Below are 10,085 nucleotides of genomic sequence, written 5' to 3' on the forward strand. Positions count from 1 at the left end.
GTTGGTGGCTAAATGTCAAGTTGGGTCTCACTTCTAAAGGAATCCAAGTAGGGCTACAGGGAGATACATTATCACATTGGAGAGAAACAAACAAATAGAAATAAACCAATAGAGTTTGAGGAAACAATTGAGTTAAGCACTGAGGACTGAGAGCCCAGAGGCTGGTAAGGAAGAAGTGAGAAAGCCATAACAACAAACAAGGAGGTGAATTAGCCATACCAACCAGGAAGAAGGATAATCTGGACACAGAGGCCATCTTTTTAACACTTAGAAATAACACTCACACTTTTTGTAGGGCCTACTGTAAGCATCCAGAGTCTAACAAGGTCAGAGAAGTGTATAAAAATATCTGAAAGGGAAGATTGAGGCAGTAAAAGCCAACCCCAATCCTGGGTCATTGGTTATTTCAGAATCTCCTTGATCCAGTTCATACAATAAAAATATCAATGACTCATATGCATCAATATACTATTCTACAGACTTCACACATACTGTCACATTTAATTTTCATCAAAGTTACAAAGATTATTTCTTTTTTCAAAGAGACTAGAAATTTAGTGATGTTAATTAACTTGTCCAAGGCACATACCTATTAACAATAGAATCAGGTATAAACTATCTGCTTGTATAAATGTTAGGCATTTTACAGCCTTTATGTCAATGTTTTAAATATCATTTTATTAAAATTTGTGTAATCCACCATATAGAATCAGGTAATAAATAATAAATTTTTGAATGCTTCTTGTAACATTTGTGAAACATTTGAGCTGTTTTTGCTTATTTTTCATATTTTTGTATTTTCATATGCTCATTTCCTTTTTTTATAATTTTGCAAACCTTGAAAGATATGTAGGTAGTGCTAATATTTAACCATACATTTTGAAAATTTGTTACATCAATAGTTTGAAATAATCGGTAGAACTAAATATATGAGTAGTATTTTCCTTTATTATGCAGAGAATATTTTTAACAATTACTTTAAATGGCAAAATAAGATTTCCAATAGTTCATAATTCTGGTAAAATTTAATAATAGGATTTCAGATTTAGTTTCAACAACACCCAAACACCAGCTAAATTACTGAGGTTTTGAGTAGCAATTTAAAATATAAATATACTAATTTATTTAACAATGGCATTGTCTGGATAGGAAATTACTGTAATGTTTATGAATTCAAAACCTAACCTATCAAGATTATCTTGGGCATCTTAAATTTTCTAATATGCTAATATTTGAATCAAGGGGAAATTCATGAAATCTTTGAAAAGTCACCTCTTCATTTCTTAAAATAAATGTCTGCTGTAGACGGCAGAATAAGTCCAGTCAATATATCAATCAGTTTGTTAATCCTGTTCAGGAAAGGGCGATAAAACCCACTTGTTGGTCTCAAGAAAACACACACACACACACACACACACACACACACAGACTAATATAAGACAGCCTTAAGTAAACAAGTTTGAAAAGATATGGAACCTACTTTATTCCCAAGACATGAAGGAAGCAGAAAGGAAAGCTTAGGAAAGGGTTTATGAAGGAACTGGCATGTTACCTAAATGGTCAGAAAAAGGTATTATTTAAAGTGACGTGGTGGCCGAAACCGGTTTGGCTCAGTGGGTAGAGCATCAGCCTGCGGACTGAAAGGTCCCGGGTTCGATTCCGGTCAAGGGCCTGTACCTGGGTTGCGGGCACATCCCCAGTAGGGGGTGTGCAAGAGGCAGTTGATCAATGATTCTCTCTCATCGATGTTTCTAACTCTCTATCCCTCTCTCTCTTCCTCTCTGTAAAAAATCAATAAAATATTTTAAAATAATAATAATAATAATAATAATAATAATAAAGAGAGGTGGTGGCTACTTTTCAGACGTAAACAAAGGATGGAAGTAAGGATGTGACAGTAGGGTGGCAGGGGCCTGGGGTGGGGTGGAAATTGGGTGGATGGGAGCTATGGGGGGAAAGAGGAGGGACATCTGTAATAATTTGAACAATAAAGATTAAAAAAAGAGAGAGAGAATATGATAGCAGGAGTGAAGCAATTATTTTAGAGATGAGATACTGGAAACAGTCTTTGTTTCCTAGCAGTGTTTTAGACTTGGAACAACTTGCTGAAGTTTTTTTTAGATAGGAACTATACTTTTTTAGAATTATTTAAATTGAATTGAGGTTATTAGGATGACATTGGTTAACAAAAGTATACAGGTTTCAAATATACAATTCCTCAATACATCATCTGCACTCTGTATTGTGTGTTTACCATCTCAAGTCAAGTCTCCTTTCCTCACCATTTATCCCTCCTTTATTCTCTGGTATTTTCCCCACCCCTTTCCCCTCTGGCAATCACTATACTGTTATCTGTGTCCCTTAGTCTTTCTTTTTCTTTCCTTTGTTATTATAAGAATAGGAGCTATTATTAAAAAGTTTTGTTTAAAAATTAACTGCCTAAAGTTTTGCAAAATGGCCAGGAGCAGGAATGCAGGGGTGAACTTGAAGGACAAGGGCCTGAGAAGGTAGTGGCAATAGGAGACAAGTGCTGACATTCTGTGACACCATTTGGCATTTTCCATATATTTACAGTGATACAGTATTAGAGTTTTTTTTTTTTTTGGGGGGGGGGGAGGAGAAATAGCACTTATAATTGTTCTACTCAAATATAAAAATTTTCATTTTAGAGTATGCCCTCCCAGTCTTGATTCCCATATGTTTTGACATTGGAGTATCCAAAGAGGTATGTGATTTAAAATTTTTCTTGTATGTCTTAAAAATTTCCCATTATTGCTAAAAACTAAAAGGAATATGAAAGAAAAAAAATAAAACAGATTACCTGAATATTGGGGAAGTAAATGATAGAAAAATTAAATGTGACTCCAAAAAGAATTTTTAGCAGTGATACAAATAACAAAATGGGAGCTGGGTTAGTATATGAATACTAAAATTCAGTTTTTTTAAATAAATATTTTTATTGATTTCAGAGAGGAAGGGAGAAGGGAGATAGAAACATCAATAATGAGAGAGAATCATTGATTGGCTGCCTCCTGCATGCCCCCCCTCCCACCCACCACGGAGGATCAAGCCCGCAACCGGGACATGTGCCCTTGACTGGAATCGAACCCGGGATCCTTCAGTGTGCAGGCCAATGCTCTCCACTTAACCAAAGCAGCTAGGTCCTAAAATTCAATTTTGGACATACTGGCAATAAGGTTAAAATATTTCCGAGTCAGTTAGACACATGAAGCTAGACGTCTCATCTGGAGACATAGATTCGATAGTAGAGAAATAGTATGGCTTTATGTTCACATAAACTCAGGGTTTATGATGATTCTGTTTATTATCTGGGTGACCTCAGACAAGTTATCTTAATCATTTTGAAAATAAAAGCCTGGCCGGGACCGGTTTGGCTCAATGGATAGAGCGTCGGCTTGGGGACTGAGGGGTCCCGGGTTCGATTCTGGTCAGGGGCATGTGCCTTGGTTGCGGGCATATCCCCGGTGGGGGGTGTGCAGGAGGCAGCTGATTGATGACTCTCTCTCATCGATGTTTCTACCTCTATATCTCTCTCCCTTCCTCTCTGTATAAAATCAATAAAATATTAAAAAAAAAAAAGAAAAAAGAAAATAAAAGCCTGTTTTAGTTCCTTTTGAAAATAAAAACCTGTCTTTATAATTTTGAGGGTAGCACCTTATAAAAACAATTAAAATGTTAATTATTCTGAGGAAATAACTATTACAAATTAATTGTGGTATCTTCATTGTAATTTCACTCCAGCTGAACATTTCTTTTGGCATCATCATGAGCCAATATATATTTTTAAATCAGGAATTGCCCTAAGGTGGGCAGTTTGGCTCAATACAAATGAAAGCATTTACTGGTTTGGCATAAAACTATTCTAAATTAGATGACTGAGAGAACCAAAAAAGATCATCATATTATTTTGTTTTCCCCAAATTAATTTTCCTCCAACATTGTATAACCTTCCTGCTAAAAGACATTGTTGGTGTGAAACCCCTGTTTTTGCAAAACTGTCTGAGAATTGAGTCATGAAAAATGGTGATTTCTGTGTAGCTGGAATATGCCTATCAGAAACGATACTTGATGAAATGTGAAAATGCTGATGAATGAAGAAGAGATTGTACAGGTCTGAGAATGCGAGATAACTTTGTAGTCCAGGTTGCATCTGAAGCAGAGTACCGGGGAAAATGTTCTGCCTTTGCCTGTGAATAAAAGGACTTCAGTCTCTGTGACTGCCCATCTGGCATTTTTCACCAGCACCAAATTCATTAGCAATGATTAGTCCTTTTCTCCAAAGCCCTCACTCAAAATAAGTAAATAAAAGGAGATTTCGGCAGTAAAAGATCAAGGAACAGTATCTCTATTTTGAGATGTCCTTAAGTTATCCTGATTGGTCAAAACCTAAACAAGCATTAAAAAAGGAGCTGTATGATGAAAAGACGAATTCTCAGTAAACATCTCCAATGCTATGTTCTACTTAAGGTAGCATAGAGAATTCAGTTGAAGCCACTCATATATAGTGACTCATGCGATTTTAAATTTAAAATGACATGGGAAAATAAATTTACCTCATTCTTTTTCTACTTCCTAAACAGAGAAAAATATTTTCAGTTATATATATATACACAGTATATATGAAACCCTCAGAATATACAGTTTGCTTTTTTAAGCTCAGTTCTTTTTATGCACATTATTAAAAAAATTTGTTTAATGCTAAGTCATGATGTTATTATAAAGTGGCTATAATATATTGATTATATTGTTTGATATTGTAAAGCCAATAGGATTCCTAAATGCTATAGTAACCATCTTCAACATTTATACATCAGCAGATTGAAATTTAGATTTTAGGCCCCACTTTTGACTTGAAGCTGGAGATAGAGAGGAGAGATTGGAAATTTAAGAACAGAAGCATGGAATCTCAGAGGGAAGGCGGGGTGAGTGGGTGAGGAGAGATTAACCAGAGAACTTATATGTATAGATGCATATCCCATGGACACAGACAACAGTGTGGTGAAGGCATGGGACAGCTGTAATATTTTCAACAATAAAGATCACTTTTTATAAAAAGAACAGTTTTCTCCCGAGGAAATCTCTAAATCACTCACTATTTGTAAGTTGCTATTATAGAAAGTGCTTTCTGAAGAACATAATATGGTATCCCTGAGAAAAATGTTAGAAATCTTCAATTTTTTGATTAAGTGAATAAAATATGAGTTAAGAATTAGACATCAATATTAAGAAATAACAAAACATATGATCAAAATACTTCAGTGCAATACAATCATTTTAATATTAGTTTTACATATATACTAATTAACAATGCTGAGAAATAAGTTGCTTTATCAAATTCCATAGTAGAGTGTCTCATCTTTTCCCAAACACTGTCTCATTCATTCCTGGGTAAATACCTGTTATATTATTTAGATAATTTTACAGTTTATCATCAGAATTCAATGTAATAGCAGATTTATAGTAATCACTAGTGTTGTTGTTTTTTTTTAATAACACCTTTCCTATCCTCAGCATCTAGTGTGTTTCTATAATGACATTAGCTTCTTTGTATTGGCTACTAGAAAACTCAGAGCCAAATCCATGGCCACTTCTAAAAAGTTTAGAGGACTTCAGGCATTTATTTTAATTCATTAATATTTTCTTCCCTATAGCTTTATTTTCCTAACTCTCTTACTTTAGTTACATTATATTCCATTTGAATACCCACTTTGTAACAGGATTTGTGTATGTAAGACTGCATATTTAACATCATAAATATATACTTCAAACTGCTTATGACTTCTATCACGCAAATAGCATTCATACTAAGGAGCACGATGCAGAGAGATGTAAAGCTTGTCTTTTTTTAGGTATCATGCTACCTGGTATTAAACTTCAATAAGGCTATAGTAATCAAAACAGCATGATATTGGCATAAAAACAGGCATATAGATCAATGGAAGAGAATAGAGAACACAGAAGTAAACACATTACTATGTGGTCAATTACCATATAACAAATATATTTTTCTGACATATCTCCTTGGGAAAGGTAAACAAAAGAAAAATACACAAATGGGATTACATCAAACTAAAGAGTTTTTGCACAGTAAAGCAAACCATCCATAAACAAAAAATCAACCTATTGAATGGAAGAAGATATTTGCCAATGATACATCCAATTAGGGATTAATATCCAAAATTTATAAAGAATTCACACAATTCAACACCAAAAAATCTCTATCTATTGTAATTAAAATTGGGCAGAGGACCTGAATATTCATTTCTCAAAAAAGGACATACAGATAACCAAGAGACATATGAAAAGACTGTAGGCCCGGTGCATGACATTTGTGCATGGGGGAGGGGGTGTCCCTCAGCCCAGCCTGCACCCTCTCCAATCTGGGACCTCTCAAGAGATGTCCAACTGCCTGTTTAGGCTCTGATTCCACCAGTGGGATCGGGTCTAAACAGGCAGTCGAACATCCCTCTCACAATCCCAGACTGCTGGCTGCCAACTGTTCACCTGATGAGAAAAATGAGGGTCAAAACCTTAAGCAATTAGCCAAAACCAGTTTGGCTCAGTGGATTGAGTGTCGGCCTGTGGACTGAAAAGTCCCAGGTTCGATTCCGGTCAAGGGCATGTACCTTGGTTGTGGGCACATCCCCAGTAGGGGGTAAGCAGGAGGCAGCTGATCAATGTTTCTCTCTCATCCATGTTTCTAACCCTCTATCCCTCTCTCTTCCTCTCTGTAAAAAACCAATAAAATATATTAAAACAAAACAAAACCTTAAGCAATTAGCCTGAAATGACATTGTAATTGGTATAACTGTAATTGGTATAACTGTAATTAAAAAAACTTGAGCTCCACATTCTTATAAAACAAACCACTCAGGAAACAAATACTTTTCATGGGACTGGCATGAAGCTGTACTAGCACTCTTGATTGCCAACAACTGTATTGGTTCATTCTGCCATTCAGAGATTAGTTTTCTGCCATTGAATTCTATGAATATCAGTCGTCCCACTTTTTTTTTATTCGTTTCAATTTATTAAAGGCTAACAACTAAGGAGAGTGTGTGTGTATAGTGTTGATGGGGGTGGGAAGGAGAATTTTAGAGAAAGTGAGTTCTTTACAGTACTTAGGGATGATGATATCCTTGCTCATGGAATTATTCTTTAAAAGCTCTAGGGAAGAAGTATGTAGTACCAGAAATGAGTCTTTGGGCTTAGATCATAATTCAGTTTGATAGTTTAGGAGTTGATATTTTTGATTGAAATGAACTGTTGGGGGCACATTGAGCTCTTTCTTTAGGATGACTCAACAGATGACTCTGATGGCCTTAGCAGATTGGGAATTTAAGTTGTTGCTTTCAGAAGAGAATCACTAAATGCCCAGAATAGGAGAGTAAAATATTAGTGATGAGTACACGTAAATATTTTCTTGATAAATCAATTATTAATTATGGTGGCAAAATTAGTTTGTTGCATATTTGTGGCAAAGACTGTGCCTATTTTTGTTTTACTTTTACCTTTATCAGGATCCTCCTTTGATATTAATTTTCTACCTTCATTGAAGGAAACATCTGTAGCCTAAAGTACTATTAACCCAAACAGGTCTATTTGAAGTCTATTGAGCCTCTGAGTCTCTTTCAAGGTTATTTTTGTTTGCTTAAGGATTACAAATAGGCAATTCATCTTTGAAATGGGAGCAAGTTTTATAACTTTATCTATTAATGAAAACCAGAAGTCTCTGAATTATCTGACCACTTGGCCATTTAAGTGGCTTGTGATAAACTATAAATCCTTCTTTCATCAAATGTTTAGAGATTCATTTTCCTGACGTCCACAGTGAGTTGATAGCTTATCACTGCAGGGGCCATGATTTAGTTTTACAGATGTAGTAGAAGAAATAATTGCCAATACTGAGAAAAGAAACAAGACCATGTTATTTCCATCTGGGCAATAGGGCTTCTCCATTGACATAGCTGTAAAACATATAGAAATAAAGAATGTTCCAAAAATGAGATCTCTATTGAGGAGCAGTAAGGGATAAAGACTAATAGCTTAGAGTCAACAGCCTTCATTAAATTGTTCCTAGTGTCATGACAAGCTGTTCTGATACCATGATTCCTACTACCTTGTTTGAAACCCTCTGTTTCATTTGTTAAATAAAAGCCCATCTGCCCCGAAGCAGTGAGTGACTTTCCCCTCCAGCTTTGTTTGAGTCGGGAAATGTGTTCATTGCCATCCCTGTTGGTGTGAGGGTTTGCCAGCTGATATATCCTGAGGAATGAGTATTTGTCTTGGTTAGCAACACTTGATGAAGACTAAAGTTTATGAAACTGCTATGGCTTTAGTTATTTTGGCAGCACTTTTTATTATCCCGTCTATATTCCCTAAGTATTGGTTTGTGCAGAGGGGACAACAGATTTTCTATATAAATGTTTTACACACTATAATCCTGCTTTTTAGTGCAGTCAGTTATTTGGCTGGAATTGAAGGAAAGTGGTTTCGTTTGAGAGGCTCCTTTAAAATGATCAAAAACACTAAAAAGCTCAAAATATGTGTTTGGGAATAACAAACGTAAGAATTTTTAAAATGGACTTTTATCTGCCTCAGACTTAGTCTTAGTTGTGGAGGAATTTTATGTCATACAGAGTTGGTACAAAGGTAATTATATGGAAAAGCTGAAATTTTATTTTCACAACTACATTAATTATTTCAAATTTAAGCTAAGATGGGCTATTCTTGTTTAAGGGACTTAGTAAAAAATGGAGAAGTTGAGTTCAATTAGATTATTTTCAGAGTTTGTATTATATTTAAAATGCTATTTGTGACAACATGGATGGATCTTGAGACTATCATGCTGAGTGAAATAAGTCAGATGGAAAAAAGTCAAGAACCATATAATTTTACTCATATGTGGGATGTAGAACTGAAAGTAACAAATAAATAAGAAAAACAAATAAAAACTCATAAATACAGATAAATGTAGGGTGGTTACCAGAGGGAAAAGGGGTGTTTGGAAGGTAGTAAAGGGTAAAGCGTGTCAAATATGTGGCGACTGAAGATTTGATATTGGGTGGTAAGCACACAATGCAATATATAGATAATGTATTATAAAATTGTGCATTTGAAACCTATGTAATTTTATTAATCAATTCCACCCAAATACATTTAATTTTTAAAAAGTTACATTTATAACTTAATTTAAAAGGCTATGGGTCTAAAAGCACATACAAACTCCATTTTATTGTACACACACCCCCAACCATGACCCCACCCACCTCTGGACTGTAACATTTGTTGAGACTTTTGTTTCTAAATCCAGTTATTATACAAGATGTGCTAGTGTTCTTCATTCTATTGATATTCTAAATTGTTTTTCTAGAACAATTCACCCAAACTTCAAAACAAAAGAAGTATATTTTCCAGTTTTCTTAAATCTTACAACTATTTTGAGTGCAGTCCAGGAAGGAAAACAGATTACAGCTTTTCATAGCATAGGAAGAAAATGTTATCATCACAGCTTGAAATCTGTTAACAGGGACTTTCTTTAGGGAACAGTTATTAAAGTACAACAGAAATTTAATTACGAGAAGGTTTTCTACTTGTCAGAAATATTTGTATTAATATCAGTAACAATGACAATGAAGATACCATTTGTCCTGCAAAAAGGATGAAATAGGTTTCTTTAATTCCTTTACAGATACATGAAAGGGTCACTGATAATTTAAACTTTCTTTTGGATAATCTTAAACAAAATATTAAGTTAAAAGAAAACAATGCTCATTCATTTGTATTATATTTATTATCACTGTTTCACAAAGGAAGTGTTAAGGAAGCTCTTTGTCCTTCTGGTTTGATACAGACATAGGTCACTAACTGGTATATTTTTGGAAAAATGTGACAACTATAGAAAATCATCAGCATCTTTTATTGATTCTTTCTTTGCTTTCGGGCATTGCTTATAGGGTGAGCTTTATAAGCATCATATGAAAAATCCAGATACTAAATTTATTTAGAACCTGAGTCTTAATGATGCTGTAAGACATAGGATCGACAGATCCACTGGCAGATCA

This window comes from Pipistrellus hanaki (genome assembly GCF_964339955.1).
Source record: "Pipistrellus hanaki genome assembly, chromosome: 10".
NCBI classification, from domain to species: Eukaryota; Metazoa; Chordata; class Mammalia; order Chiroptera; family Vespertilionidae; genus Pipistrellus; species Pipistrellus hanaki.